This window comes from Malus domestica, chromosome 17 (assembly GCF_042453785.1).
Source record: "Malus domestica chromosome 17, GDT2T_hap1".
Classification (NCBI taxonomy): domain Eukaryota; kingdom Viridiplantae; phylum Streptophyta; class Magnoliopsida; order Rosales; family Rosaceae; genus Malus; species Malus domestica.
This window is the reverse complement of record NC_091677.1, coordinates 6,096,208-6,111,171: the sequence shown is the minus strand read 5'-3', so window position 1 is coordinate 6,111,171 and position 14,964 is coordinate 6,096,208.

Genomic DNA, 14,964 nt, shown 5'->3' with positions numbered 1-14,964 from the left:
ATGTGAGTCTATTTGTAATAGTACTTCAAGTGGTTAGCATTCCATGGATGGCCAAGGGTCTTGCCGTCGAAGTTTCTGAGCTTGTAGGAGCCAGGGCTGCTGATGCCGACGACCTCGAACGGTCTGTCCCAGTTAGGACTGAGTGTTCCTTCACTCGGGACCCTATCACAGAGTAATCTTTTCTTCAGTACCCAGTTTCCCACTTTGAAAGAGCGAGGTTTGACCCTTGAGTCGTAGTAGTTGGAAATGCACTGCTTGTAGGCGACATTCCTCAGGTGAGCCTGATTTATGTGTTCCTCGACTAAATCCAGGTTGAGGGTGAGTTGTTTGTCGTTCTCACTCTGCATGTAATTCTGGATTCGGTATGTTGCTTGCTCAAGCTCAACCTGGACAATTGCTTCTGTACCAAAAGCAAGTGAGAATGGAGTTTCTCCTGTGGAAGTCCGATATGAAGTGCGGTATGACCAAAGAACTTGGGGTACGAATTCTGGCCAACAACCTTTAGCTTTGTCCAAGCTAGTTTTCAGAGTGCGCTTGATTATTTTGTTAACGGCCTCGACTTGTCCATTATACTGGGGATGGGCTGGAGAGGCAAAACATAAGTTGATGTTGAACTTAGAGCAGAACATCTTGAACTTCTTGTTGTCGAACTGCCGCCCATTGTCCATGACTATCGCATTGGGAATGCCGAATCTACAAAGGATGTTCTTCCATACGAAGTCTTCTATTTTTCCCTCAGTAATGGTTGCCAAGGGTTCTACTTCAGCCCACTTTGTGAAGTAGTCAACTGCAACGATTGCATAGCGGACCTTGCCCTTCCCTGCAGGCATTGGGCCGATCAAATCAAGTCCCCATTGGGCGAAGGGCCAAGGGCTAATCATAGGAGTGAGCGGCTCGGGAAGGGAGTGAGGGATAGTTGCGTAGCGTTGACACTTATCACATGAGCGAGATATTCTGATGGCATCTTGGTGGAGTGTTGGCCAATAGTATCCTTGGCGAAAAGTCTTGTATGCTAGGGATCGAGACCCAGCATGATCTCCGCAGACTCCTTCATGTATTTCCCGAAGGACAATTTCCGCCTCCGCAGGTGTAAGGCATCTTAGGTATGGCAGGGTAAAACCGCGCTTGTAGAGTTGGTCATTAATGATCAGGTAGCGGGCAGACTTGTATCGAATTTGCTTAGCTTGGACTTTGTCAATTGGGAGGGTACCATGAGCAAGGAATTTATAAATTGGGGTGATCCAACTATCTCCTTGTTGTAAATTGCACACTTCCGCGACCATGGTGCTTGGTACTGCCAACAATTCGACATGAATTTTTCTCCCAATCTTGTCTTCCACTGTCGAGGCGAGGCGAGCCAAAGCGCCTGCATGACTGTTTGCCGCTCGAGGAACTTGGGTGATCTGGTAGTGGAAGTGCTTGAGCAAAAGTCGCGTTTGCGCAAGATATGCTGCCATGGAGCTATCCTTAGCATCAAAGTTGTTTGTGACTTGGTTGACCACTAATTGGGAGTCACTGAAGATATCAATTCGTTTAACCCCAAGATGCTTGGCCAAACGTAAGCCTGCTAGAAGGGCTTCGTATTCGGCCTCGTTGTTCGATGCCTTGAATTTGAAACGAATAGCGTATTCTATCGCCACTTTGTCAGGGTAGTAAGGACTAATCCTGCTCCGCAGCCCTGTTGGTTGGATGAGCCATCAACATACAGACTCCATGCTGGGGTTGTTGATTCCATCTTCTGAGCTTTCGATGGTAATGAAGCTATTGCTTCAGGTGTAAAAGCAATGTCAACAGGATATGTGAAGTCGGCGATGAAATCTGCTACTGCTTGACCCTTTTCGGCTGGTTTTGGTTGGTAGGAGATGTCAAACTCACCCAATGCTATCGCCCATTTGATCATTCGCCCAGACGTGTCAGGACTCTGGAGTATCTGTCGAATAGGGTGATTGGTAAGCACGATGATGGCGTGTGCTTGGAAATAAGGGCGAAGTTTTCGAGCAGACATGACCAATGCTAGAGCTAATTTCTCAATGTTGGAGTATCGTGTCTCCACATCTTGTAGGGCCTTGCTAGCGTAGTAGACGGGCCGTTCGACACCACTGTCCTTTCAGATAAGAACAGAACTGACTGCTGAAGCCGAGACCGATAGATAGATAATGAGAGTGTCACCAACTTCTGGTTTGGAGAGTAGATGGGCTTTACTCATGTACTCTTTGAGGTTCCTAAATGCCTTGGCACATTCCTCCGTCCATGTAATGTACTTCTTATTTCCCTTGAGTGCTTTGAAGAAAGGAGCACATCTGTTTGTGGCCTTAGAGATGAATCTGGTTAAGGCTGCCACCTTGCCAGTAAGGCTTTGGATGTCTTTTGAAGTTACTGGCTCTTTTATGTCGAGGATTGCTTTGATCTTTTCGGGGTTAGCTTCAATGCCTCGTTGGCTAATCATGAAGCCTAAGAATTTGCCAAATCCCACGCCGAAGGCACATTTGTTGGGGTTCAACCTCATTCGATACCTCTTTAGAATGGTGAAAGTTTCAGATAGGTTGGTGATGTGTTGGTCAGCATGTTTGCTCTTGACTAACATATCATCAACGTAAACTTCCATGCTATTCCCAATATGTTCGGCTAACATTGAATTGACCAGTCTCTGATAAGTTGCTCCTGCATTTTTTAGACCGAAGGGCATGACTTTGTAGCAATATAGTCCCCTGTCAGTAGTGAAGGCTGTGTGTTCTTGGTCTGAGGGGTTCATGAGGATTTGGTTGTATCCTGAATAAGCGTCCATGAAGCTCAAGAGTTCACACCCTGCCGTAGAGTCTATAAGTCTATCAATGAGAGGAAGGGGGAAACTATCCTTTGGGCATCCTTTGTTTAGGTCGGTGTAGTCGACACACATTCTCCACAAGACCTTTTGAAGCAGGAGACTTTCCTTGGTCGGATTTTTCTTAACAATGACAACATTTGCTACCCATGTTGGGTAATTGACTTCACGGACGAAGCCTATGTCCTTGAGTTTTTCAACTTCTGCTTTCATCGCCTCGTATCGTTCAACATCATAAGATCTTCACTTCTGTTTTACTGGTTTGGTCTTGGGATCAATACTTAAGTGGTGACAAATGATATCGGGAGAGATGCCCGGCATATCTTTATATGACCAAGCGAAGACCTCGGCGTTCTCTTGCAAAAATGAGATCAACAACAACTGAAGGGGTGGTGACAAAGTGGTGCCAATCTTCACCATGCGATCTGGATGGTCTTTGAAGATAGAGACATTCTCTAACTCTTCAGCGGGTTGTGCTTGCTGGGTGAAGGAGTCATCTCGAGGGTCATCGGGTTGACTGTTGCCATTATGAAGATCCGAGTTGGCTTCATCTGGACTGGTCTTTACTACTTGGTTATGTATAGAGAGGGTCTCCTTGGGGACAGGCAGGTGTTGTTGCTTAACTGAAGTGTTGTAACATGATCGAGCACTAAGTTGATCTCCCCTGATGTATCCATTGCCGAAAGGGGTTGGAAACTTCATCAACAACATATGTGTGGATACCATGGCCTTGAGATCATTGATGCTTGTGTGCCCAAAGATGACATTGTATGCCGTCGGGCAATTGATCACTAGGAAGTTAGTGGTAATAGTAGCTGTGTAGGGGCATGTACCAATGGTGAGGGGTAAGTGTATACTCCCTAAAGGTTGCACGATATCGCCAGAGAAGCTTATCAGAGGAGAAATCGAGCGATCGAGCAAGTGTTCAGCTACATTAAGTGCCTTGAAAGCTTCAGCAAACATGATATTGACTGAAGCACCTGTGTCTATCAGGATTCGTTTCACATCAAAATTTGCTATGTGAGCCTCCACGATCAGCGGGTCGTTGTGAGGGTAGATGATACCTCTTTCTTCCTCAGGGTAGAAACATATTGGATCCCAGTTAGGCTTTTGATACTTGCCTCCCCTGATGTCTTCCACGTGAAACACTTGATGGCCAGGTCTCAAAGTTCGTTCACTGTTTTTCATGGCCCTATTGGAAGATTCAAACATAGGTGTGCCGCCGCTTATAGAATATATCACATTCACCTGGCGTTGGTTACGGTTATCCCTTGGAGGGTGAAGGAGGAACTGATCAATTTTTCCTTCACGTGCCAAAGCTTCAATATGATCACGGAGGATGACGCACTTCTCGCCATCATGGCCATTATACTCGTGGTAGCAGCAAAACATGCCCGTGTTTTTCGTGGACTTGTAATCTGGCTGTCTTGGCTTTGGCTTTGGTATCAGATGAGCTATACTGGGGTAGATGGCCGTGCATGTAGCGTTCAAAGGTGTGTATGTGTCATACCTCGGGGTAGGGCCTGTCTTGACATGTGATTGGCCCACTGCATTGACTGTCTAGGGACGGGCGTTATTGTGACGATATCCTGAGTTATCCCGATAGTGCCCCTTATTCTTTTTATTAAAATGAGATTGGTGAGGATGGAAATCTTTCCTTTTGCCCTGGGATTGATATGTCTGCTGACTTGGCGAAGCATTAAATAAGGCCGGGGGGTGTGCTGCTACCGTTTGGAAGGTTGAGGTCTTTTCATTCGGTTGGATCTGGCCTCCACTCCCTACTTGCTGATAAGGGGTGACTGTAGGGGGTTTCCCTTGATATGTCCTTGCCTCGACAGAGGCATGGTTGTAAGCTTGTGCCATCACCTCAGAGTAAGTCTTCCAAGTGTTGGCATTGATCATGTACTTGAAAAAACAGTCACGTAAGCCTGCCGTGAAGGCCTTGAGGGCGGTCTTGTCATCTGCCTTAGCGCAGCGAGAATACTCATAGCTGAAGCGACCATCATACTTTCGTAATGACTCATCCGGCTTCTGGCGAATAGTGTACAAGTCATCTGCGGAATTCAAGCGATCGGTCTGGAAGATGTGTTAAGAGACAAACAACTTCCTCAACTCTTCAAATGAGTCTACCGTCTCAGGTGGAAGACGGCAATACCAGTTTAAAGCTCCGCCAGAGAGGGTGGAAGGGAAGAGAAGGCACCGTTCTTCATCGGTGTGTCTCCGGTATACCATGGTGGACTCAAAGAGGTTAAGGTGTTCAATCGGGTCTTCCCTTCCAGTATAGAGTTGTAAGTCAAGCTTCTGCTTTGTCTTCGCTTGAAGGGGGTTGTTGAGGATCCTTCTTGTGAGGGGGCCAGGCCTGGGTTGGTTCCAGTCAGGTATCTCGGCTTGACGTTCAGCCTTCAACTTGTTTACTTCCTCCAAGAACTGTAGGACGAGGGGGTCCTGAGTGGAGTTGTGCATCACTGAAGTTTTCTTCCGTAAGTCCCCATCGCCTCTTGGAAGTAGGAAAGTTTGATCAAGATAGCATGATTTTTCCTTGGACTCGTCACACTGACTCCTAGAGTGAGTATGTCACAACATTTCCGAGTCCCCTGTACCTTCATATTCTTCTGGGACTTGTTGCCCATTCCCTAGATTAACTTCTGGCCTGGGTCGTGGGAGAGGACCGAGTCTTTCAGAAACTCTTGGGTCATTAATCTTCGAGCTTATGTGGATGGGATTCTCTCGACGTTGCTTTAGGAAGTCTCGACAATCGCGATAGACGGCTTTTGATCCTTCCACTCCTTCTGTGAGGCGGTGCTTTCCTCTACTCCTTCTGCTTCGGGTTGAAGCAGCTGGGTTGAGAGAAGTCTTATGTTGATTATCACATTGATGTGTAGCTCGATCCCTATCAGGGATGTCCGTGTTGGATATCGGTGACCCTCCGTGTTGGGGGGCATTCAGATGATTGTTGACCTCAGCAGGGGCGACGAGCTTGTGTGCTTGAGCATGCCTAGCCTCGTGAAGCATCTCAAAAAGTTTTTCATACTGCTCCTGGAGGACCTCGTTCCTCATCACTATCTTGTTGTTCTGAGCTTCTAACTCATCGACTTTAGCTTGAAGAGTAACTCTATTTCCTTCCTGCTTTCGTTGCTTCATACTAGGTCCAATGGAGGTGTCATTCTGTGTGCTATGGCTTCTTTCACTCCCCATGTTGGAGATAGATGTTTGGCCAAAAGAAAGTGTACGAGCGGTGGAAACCAGCTTGACAAAGCTGAAGAGAGTGGGAATAAGTGTCGTTTCCCACAGACGGCGCTAAATGTTGATGCACAAAATCAGCGAGGACTTTGGTACAACAGAAAGTGTCAGGTTTGCGACCTTCGCTTGGTTGCTTCGATCACTAGTGAAGATAAGTACGTAAATGAATAGGGACAGGGAAGCAAACACAAGATGTACGTGGTTCACCCAGATCGGCTACGTCCACGGAGTAGAGGAGTTCTCATTAATTGTGAAGGGTTTACACAAATACATAGGTTCAAGCTCTCATTTTGTGAGTTCTAGTGAATAGTTTAGTACAAAATGACATTAGAGATTATTGTGGGAGAATGATCCCTATTTATAGAAGAGAGTTTCTAGTTTTGTTCTAACATTGACACGTGTCGTGTTGTGATTGGCTTCTAATGTTGACACGTGTTGCGTTGTGATTGGCTTCTGATGTCGACACGTGTCGCATTGTGATTGGCCTTCTGGTTGAAGGGAAGCTCTTCTGGGTCCTTGACGATATAACGTTGACCAGTGCTCAGTAGTTTCGGGATTGGTCAAGTATGGTACAAACAGAAGGTATACAAATCAGTAACGTTGAAAGTATTGGAAATTCCCATAGACTCCGGCAAATCAATAACATAGGCATTGTCATTAATTCGCTTGATAACTTTGAATGGACCATACTTCCGTGGCTTTAACTTGCTATAAGTTCCAACAGGGAATCGTTCTCTTCTCAAGAACACCATGACAGAATCTCCTTCCTTAAACACTTTCACCCGCCGATGTTTGTCCACTGCTTCCTTATACTTAACATTGGTTTGTTCAAGCCGTTGCTTGACCTCATCACGAATTGCCACCACATCTTCAGCCATATTTTTTGCAGCAATGCTAAGTCCATGTCCCCTAGGTAGCTTCACCAAATCCACCACATGATGAAGAGTGGCAGTGTAAACAATGGAAAATGGTGACTTACCAGTAGCACGATGCACAGCACTATTATAAGAAAACTCCATCTGAGGTAAGGCATAGTCCCATTGTTTTGTTTTTTCTCCGCAAATGCTTCGAATCATGTTACCAAGAGTCCTATTTGTGACCTCTATTTGTCCATCAGTTTGGGGATGTGCAGTAGTACTTTGATTCAAAGTAGTCCCAAACATTATCCATAATGTAATCCAGAAATGACTCAAGAACTTGTTGTCTCGATCAGAAGTGATGGACTTAGGTACCCCATGCAATCGAACAACCTCCCTGAAAAACAGTTTGGCTATGTTTGATGCATCAGCGGTTTTTCTGCAAGCAATGAAATGAGCCATCTTGGAGAACCTGTCAACCACCACAAAAACTGAATCCATTCCCCTTGGTGTTCAGGGTAGTCTAAGCACAAAATCCATAGCAATGTCCTCCCAAATATCGTTAGGAACAGGTAAAGGCATGTAAAGACCCGTATTTTGGACTTGCCCCTTTGAAACCTGACAAGTGTAACACTTCCTCACAATGGCTCCAACATCCGGTTTCAATTGTGGCCAAAAGTACCTTTCTTCCAAACTTGCTATCGTCTTGTCACGACCAAGATGATCACTTAATCCTCCTCCATGCAAATCTCGAATAAGCTTTTCCCGCAAGGAAGAGATAGGAACACATAATTGGTTACCTTTGAACAGAAAACCTTCGTTGATAGAGTAATCTGCCATAGGTTCATGATTGATGCATTTCCTCCATATTTCCTGAAAATCATCATCGGTTGTATACAACTCCTTTAAGCACTCGAAACCCACAACTTCTTGGGAAAAAGTGATCAGCAATGATGCTCGTCTACTCAAGGCATCGGCAACACGGTTTTGAGCTCCAGATTTGTGCTTAATAACAAATGGAAATTTTTGCAAGAACGTTACCCATCTGATATGCATTTTATTAACATGCTTCTGATTGTTAATAAACTTCAAGGCTTGATGATCCGTGAATAACACAAATTCTTTCTGAATGAGATAATGTTCCCATTGTTTTAAAGCTTGAATCACCGCATAAAACTCCTGATCATAAGTGCTCCATTTTTTACGGGCTTCACTTAGCTTTTCAGAGAAAAAAGCTATAGGTCTCTTCTCTTGGGAAATGACAGCACCCACTCCCACTCCACTTGCATCACATTCGACTTCGAATACTTTCTCAAAATTTGGAAGAGCTAACACCGGAGTAGTACAAAGCTTCTCTTTGATCAAAACAAAGCTTTGTTCTTGTTCATCTCCCCAACGTAACTTGCCTTTCTTCAAACATTCTGTAATGGGTGCAGTGATGGTGCTGAAATGCCGCACAAATCTCCGATAAAAAGTAGCCAAGCCATGGAAACTCCTCACGTCGGAGACGGACTTCGGAGTTGGCCAATCTCGGATGGCCTTGGTCTTCTCATCATCCACCTGAATACCATTTTCACCAACCACAAATCCTAGAAATAGCAATTTAATTGTACAAAATATGCATTTCTTGAGATTCATATACAATTTATTTTCTTTCAAAACACCCAAAACGTGTCTCAAATGCATCATGTGTTCTTCTCTAGTCTTGCTATAGATTAAGATGTCATCAAAGTAAACCACAACAAAGAGACCAATAAACGGACGAAAAATCTGATTCATAAGCCTCATGAAGGTACTCGATGCATTAGACAATCCAAATGGCATCACTAACCACTCGAACAGTCCATCCTTGCTCTTGAACGCCGTTTTCCACTCATCTCCAGGCCTGATTCGAATTTGATGGTAGCCATTGCGAAGGTCAATTTTTGAAAATAATTTCGAACCTTCAAGCACATCTAGCATGTCATCTAACCGAGGTATTGGAAATCTGTATTTGATGGTGATTCGGTTAATAGCTCGACTGTCTACACACATACGCCATGCCTTTTTCTTTTCCTTGTCTTTCTTTGGAACCAATAGGGTAGGTACTGCACAAGGGCTCATACTTTCTCGGATAAACCCCTTTCGCAGCAAGTCTTCAATTTGTTCCCTTAAAATCTCATTTTTTGCAGGGCTCATTCGATAATGGGGAAGATTTGGTAGGCTAGCACAAGGTACCAAATCAATTTGATGTTGGATGTTCCTCATGGGAGGAAGCTCGTTAGGTAACTCGTCAGAAATGAGTTCATGAAATTCCTCCAATAATTGCTGCACTTCTGAAGAGATTTGTTCCTGTTCTTTGTTTTCTGTCAATAGTCCCTTCATCACGATCGGAAAGAAAGAATCTGCTTCTTTTATGGCCCATTCAATCTCCTGCTTATCACTAATTAGAGTGAGGAAACTAGTATTCTTTGCTTTTGGTACTTCAGAGGGCGAAACAGGAGCCATCGCAATCTTCCGATTATTCCAAGTAAATATCACCACATTATCTCGACCCTTCAATGTCGAATCCACATCAAACTGCCACGGTCTCCCTAATAGTATACGACAAGCATCCATATCAATAACATTGCAAAGTACTTCATCACAGTAATGCTTACCAATGGAAAGTGGGACACGACAAGTTTCTGTGACATAGACGGAAGGTCTTTTCTTCACCCATCCAAGTGAGTATAGGGTGACATGAGGCTCCGTTGGTAGCTGTAAACGCTCCACCACTTTCTTGGCCACAAAATTTTCACAACTTCCATTGTCTACAATCACTTCGCAAACTTTGATGTTGATGGAGCAAAGAGAACGAAAAATGCAGTGTCGTTGCCCATCCTCTTTTGGTGTTAAAAGAACTCACTGCAACACCAAAGCAAGGCGATCCATTCCTTCTTCAGTTGTGAATTCAACGCCTTCATAGTCATCATCACCAACTTTTTCTTGGTCCCCTTCAGCCTCCAACAAATTGGCTTGTCTCCGTTTAGGACAAACGTTAGATCAATGCCCGATTTTGTTGCATCGATAACAAATGTCTCCCATAGGCTTGGCGTACGGATTCTCCCTTGGAGGTTGGTTTCTATTCTGCCCCTTGTTAAAAGTTCTGCTACTCCCTTTATTTGCTGCTCGAGAAGAAAGACTTGAAGGTTTCAATTCTCCCGAACTTTGTGGCACAGATTTCCCTTTGTCGGTGGACGAGACAACAGGGTTTTCAAAATGCTCCGTCACGTTCCTCCGGAAAGAGGTTTATCGCCTTTCTTTCTCTATTATCTCCGCCTTCAAGGCCATGTTAATGGCCTCTTGCAAGCTCCACAGATTTTGCAGCCCAATCTTTTCTTGAATTGAGGGTTTCAATCCATTCACGAACCTTGCAACCCTTTGATTTTCTGTCTCCATCAGATTGTTTCGCTCCGCAAGTCTCATGAAATCATCTGTATAATCAGTCACATTTCTATTGCCTTGGACGCAGCTGATGTACATATGATACAAAAGCTGTTCATAATCCGCAGGTAAGAAACGATCCATCAAGAGTTGCTTCATTTTTCTCCAAGTGCGAATTCGATTCTTTCCTTACCTCTGCCGAGTATTTTGTAATTGATCCCACCAAACAGCGGCAGTTGCTTTGAGACGGAAGGCCACCATCTTCACCATCTTTGTCTCGGGAACCTCCATGACATCAAAGAATCTTTCAACTTCAACTAGCCAGTCTAGGAAATCTTCGATTTTAAGGTTTCCTGCAAAAGTTGGAATGTCGGCCTTAATCCGAAAGTCATCAAAGTTGTTGCGATTTTGATGGTTTGGATTGTTAGCTGCATGTGGTTCCACATCTTCTTCTTCGGACTCCGATTCGCTGTCTTGAACACGGAGCCTAGGAACTCGTAGATTATTGACTCCAGTAGCTCTATGATTATTTGGACCGATGGCTTGGACCAACATCTCACGAAGTTCTCCAATTTGAGTAGTCAAGTTTGTAATCTGTTCAGCTTGAGCATCCAAGTCTGCTCGAGTGATAGGGGCAGGTTCACGATCACGATCACCCATGGATAGATAGGATAATCAACGATGCCAAGACGGGAGAAACCCGCTCTGGTACCAATTGACGCAGCACGAAGCAATGAAAGGGTTACCAGCGTAATCCCTTGTAGAACAAAGTTTACTGGAGTCCACCAGTTGATAGAAATCCCAAAGGATAATTTGATTAATTGATAAAAGATGTCCAAATGATTACAAAGCCATGGCTTTAAATAAGCCTTTTACAACCTTTTTGGAAACTCAAAAGACTTAAGGAATTAAAATGAAAATAACTGACATATAATAAAGCCCTTGAAACCCCAAAAGACTCTATTTATTAGTAGACTGCTATTTCGATGACTTTCTGCAAAAGATGGCTCGAGACACCTTTGTGGGAGAATTATTTTAACACGTTTCTGCGAAAAGTGGCTCAAGCCACTTTTATGGGAAATTAATACCCCTTTTATGATTGCGCCCTTTTGTCTTCCGACATTCCATCTCCTCCTCGATCCATTCCGCCATTTGTTCTACATCATATGTAATAAGTGAGGAGCCCTTATTCTATAAAAAGACCCCTCACTCTCCTTATTAGGAGAGGCTAATTCTTAGGCCTGACCCTCACCCTCTCAAAGCCTCACTCTCATTACAGAGGCTCTCTATCTCTCTCCCTCACAATCATCTCAGAGAAATACAATATCAGTGTGGACGTAGTCCAAACATTGGGGTGAACCACGATACATCTTGTGTTCTTTACTTTCTTGCAGATTCAAGGTCGGATTAACATCACCTTATCTCAGTTGGACCCTTAAAACTTTTTTTTTTTTTGTTATTTGGGTCCTAAAAAACTTCTCAATTATATACATGCTACCTTGCTGGAAAAGTAGCAAGCATCTGCCCCAAAAACAATTCTAAAATCACAGTTTTGTCCCAAGCCTTCGGATAATAACAAAACTACCTCTAACTTTCAGAGAACTGTAAAATGGCCCACTATTCCCTTTGGTACCGTTTGGTATGTGGGACGGGACGGAACGAAGTGGGACGAGGCGTTCCATCCCACGTTTAGTGCGCCTAAAATGGGTGGGACGTGCTGTTCCATGGGACGAATTTTAGGTGAATTTTCGTTCCGCCTCACCCCCTGGAACGACTCGTTCCACATCTGTGGAACACAAAATTATAACCTCTCCGTCTCCTTCTTCTTCCTCCTTGTTTCCATCCGAGAGCATCTTTGCTCCCTCTCCGTTCCGTCCTGTCTTGTCCCGTCCCATTTCGTTCCGTCTCGTCCCGTCCCGTCTGCATACCAAACGATACCTTTAGTCCATTGGGTTCATGAAGGCCATATTTGAATTGATCAAGGCCATCTTTATCTAGTTTTCAGAGAAACTTACATAAAATATCATAAACATTGTAGTGACGACATTCAGCGGCAATTTGGAATAGACTCTGATTTTTTTCATTCCTAACTTCAAGTACGGGACATGAGGAATATATAAGAAAATGAGTAATATACTCCTCATGCCCTTGTTCTTCTGCCACGCACAGTGCTTCCTTCAATTTCTCACATCGATAATACCTCATATACCTTTCCGCTGCTTTACACATAAGAGGGAGAAACTGTTGGACCCGCTCATGCACCAATTTTTATATAATATATACGATTGATACCTAGGTTCATTAAAATAATATTTAAAAATAATATTGACTATTAATAACACTATCATAAAAAAATCATTTAACAATATGAATGTGTAGGTGGTCCACCAAAAGTGTTTGGGATTTGCTACTAGTATTCAGAATAAACCCATTCCTACATTACAAGTCAAATTTGATGAAAAAAAAAAAACATTTTATTTGCAACTAACACCATTTCCCTCCTATCAGTTATTTTTCCATTAGCTGAAGGATATATACTTATTTTTCAATATTAGTTGAATTTTACCTTATGCTTTCAGTTTCATTACCATTATTTTTTATTTCCCTTCCTTTCCTTTTTCTTTTTATCACTTTCTCTCTCTATCTCTCCTCCCTCCCATACCTTACTCCCTCTTCCCTTTCACGCTGCTTCAGTAACCCAGTAAAGACAAACAGCGCCGCCGTCCACCGGTCATCAACTACCGTCAAATTATACATTCACAATCCTCTTCCCGTCCTTTTTTCAAACCCTAAGAAACGGTGACCATGGGATTTCCGACCAAACCTGCCAGAATTGGAGCTCGACCGTAAAAATGATCCACTTGTCATGGGTTGTCCTCTCCAATGTAAGTGTTTTTCCAAAATCAAAACTTTAATTCCATTTTGTGTATGCATGTGGAAGATTGGGGAGGAGGAAGGTGAATCAAGGTTGTCCAAGAAGAATGGAAGGTTGTGGGTGAAATAAAGGTGAAATCCGAGAAAACCCTTATTCTGTTTCGGTTTTAAAGGGTACTATAATCTGCCCATTTTGTTTATGTTTTGTGGTTTAAGAATTTTGCTAATTCAATGTGACCATACTTGAATTGCATTGCATGACTCTACCTAACATTCTATCGATCTACTGATATCATGAATACAACTCTAGGAAATATGGAATAAATATGTTCATATATTTTTGTAGTTGCATTGGCATGGCATTAACATAAACCAAATTCGATTGCAGACATTTAAATTACCTGAGGAAATGAGATGATGCCTTTGATCACTCTGCGCACTTTCATGTTTTTCCTTGTTTATGGGAGGAAGAGGTTTTATGCATATACCTATCAAGATAAGAATACAAGCTCAATCATTAATTCAATGAAATATTCTTCTCAACCAAGATTTTTATGTTAAGTTGTGTTTGTGTGAACCCTCTATTTTAATGAGTTGTATCATGTCAAACTCGTTAAACTCCACTAGCATAATGAGTTTAAAAATTTAAGCCCAAACCCAACCCGTTGTACCCATTAAGCTCTCTGTCGGAGTGAGAGCCTTTCCAAACTTAGATCAAATGTCTAACATTTTTCAAAAACTAATCTTTTTATTATTTTTTGGTCCCCTTTGCCTACAGTTCAGCATAAGTGGGTCTCATGCATGATTAAGTTGTTTTTATTTTTGAGGGAGAGAAAATGGGAGAAGAGAGAACGTGGAGATGACATGCGGGTGAGGGAAGTGAAAAAACAGTAAAAGACAATTTTTGTTGTGGAAACAGAAACATGAGCACAAAATTATTAAGGGAAATATGAAGAAGAAGACAGAGAGACCATATTTTTCTACAGGGGAGTTGAAGTTATTAAGGGATTAGTTCGACTCCTATAATTAAGGAATTCGTTCTACTAGTAATCCTATAATTAATGAATTATGTGCAGATTATAAATATGTGCATATACATATTTATAATCTTAGTGGTATATTAATATTGTTACAAAAATAAAAATATGATGATGTGTACTTTCTAGACATTGGACCAATTTCACATAAGTTTTATCTTTTAGAAAGAAAGAAAATACAATGAGAAAACGAAAAGCAATTATGTACTAACCATAATAGACCAATTTTTCCTATAAATTGAGCGGGCTTCCGCTTTTGAATGCAAAACAGTTACTCGCCAATGTTCCTAGGGGGATATTTCCGTCGATGTTTGTAGCTATGACTAATTTTGGATAACGTTGAATCAAATCCCACCCAATATCTATATATAATAAAAGTATGAAAAGAAAACATTGTAAACGTATATAGACAAAATTTGTAACAAAAATATTAAATCAGACGGGGAAAAGTTGTACCAAATCTTTGGAAACCGTAAGAAATAAATTCAACGGCATCAGTAACTAGTATATCTTGTATCCTTTCGGGTGGAGTGAGGAAATAGAGATAGCGAGCCATTATTTCCCCTTTTGTCTGCCCTTGGGTCAGCAGAAGTAGATCCGAACAAGGTAAAATAGTAAGTGAATTGGGGTTCTTTTTAGCCATGCATTCAGCTACTTCAACCCTTTCTGGAAACAAACATATCAAATAATAAAAAGCCGTATAACCATCAGTGTCTCGTATTTCCAAGTG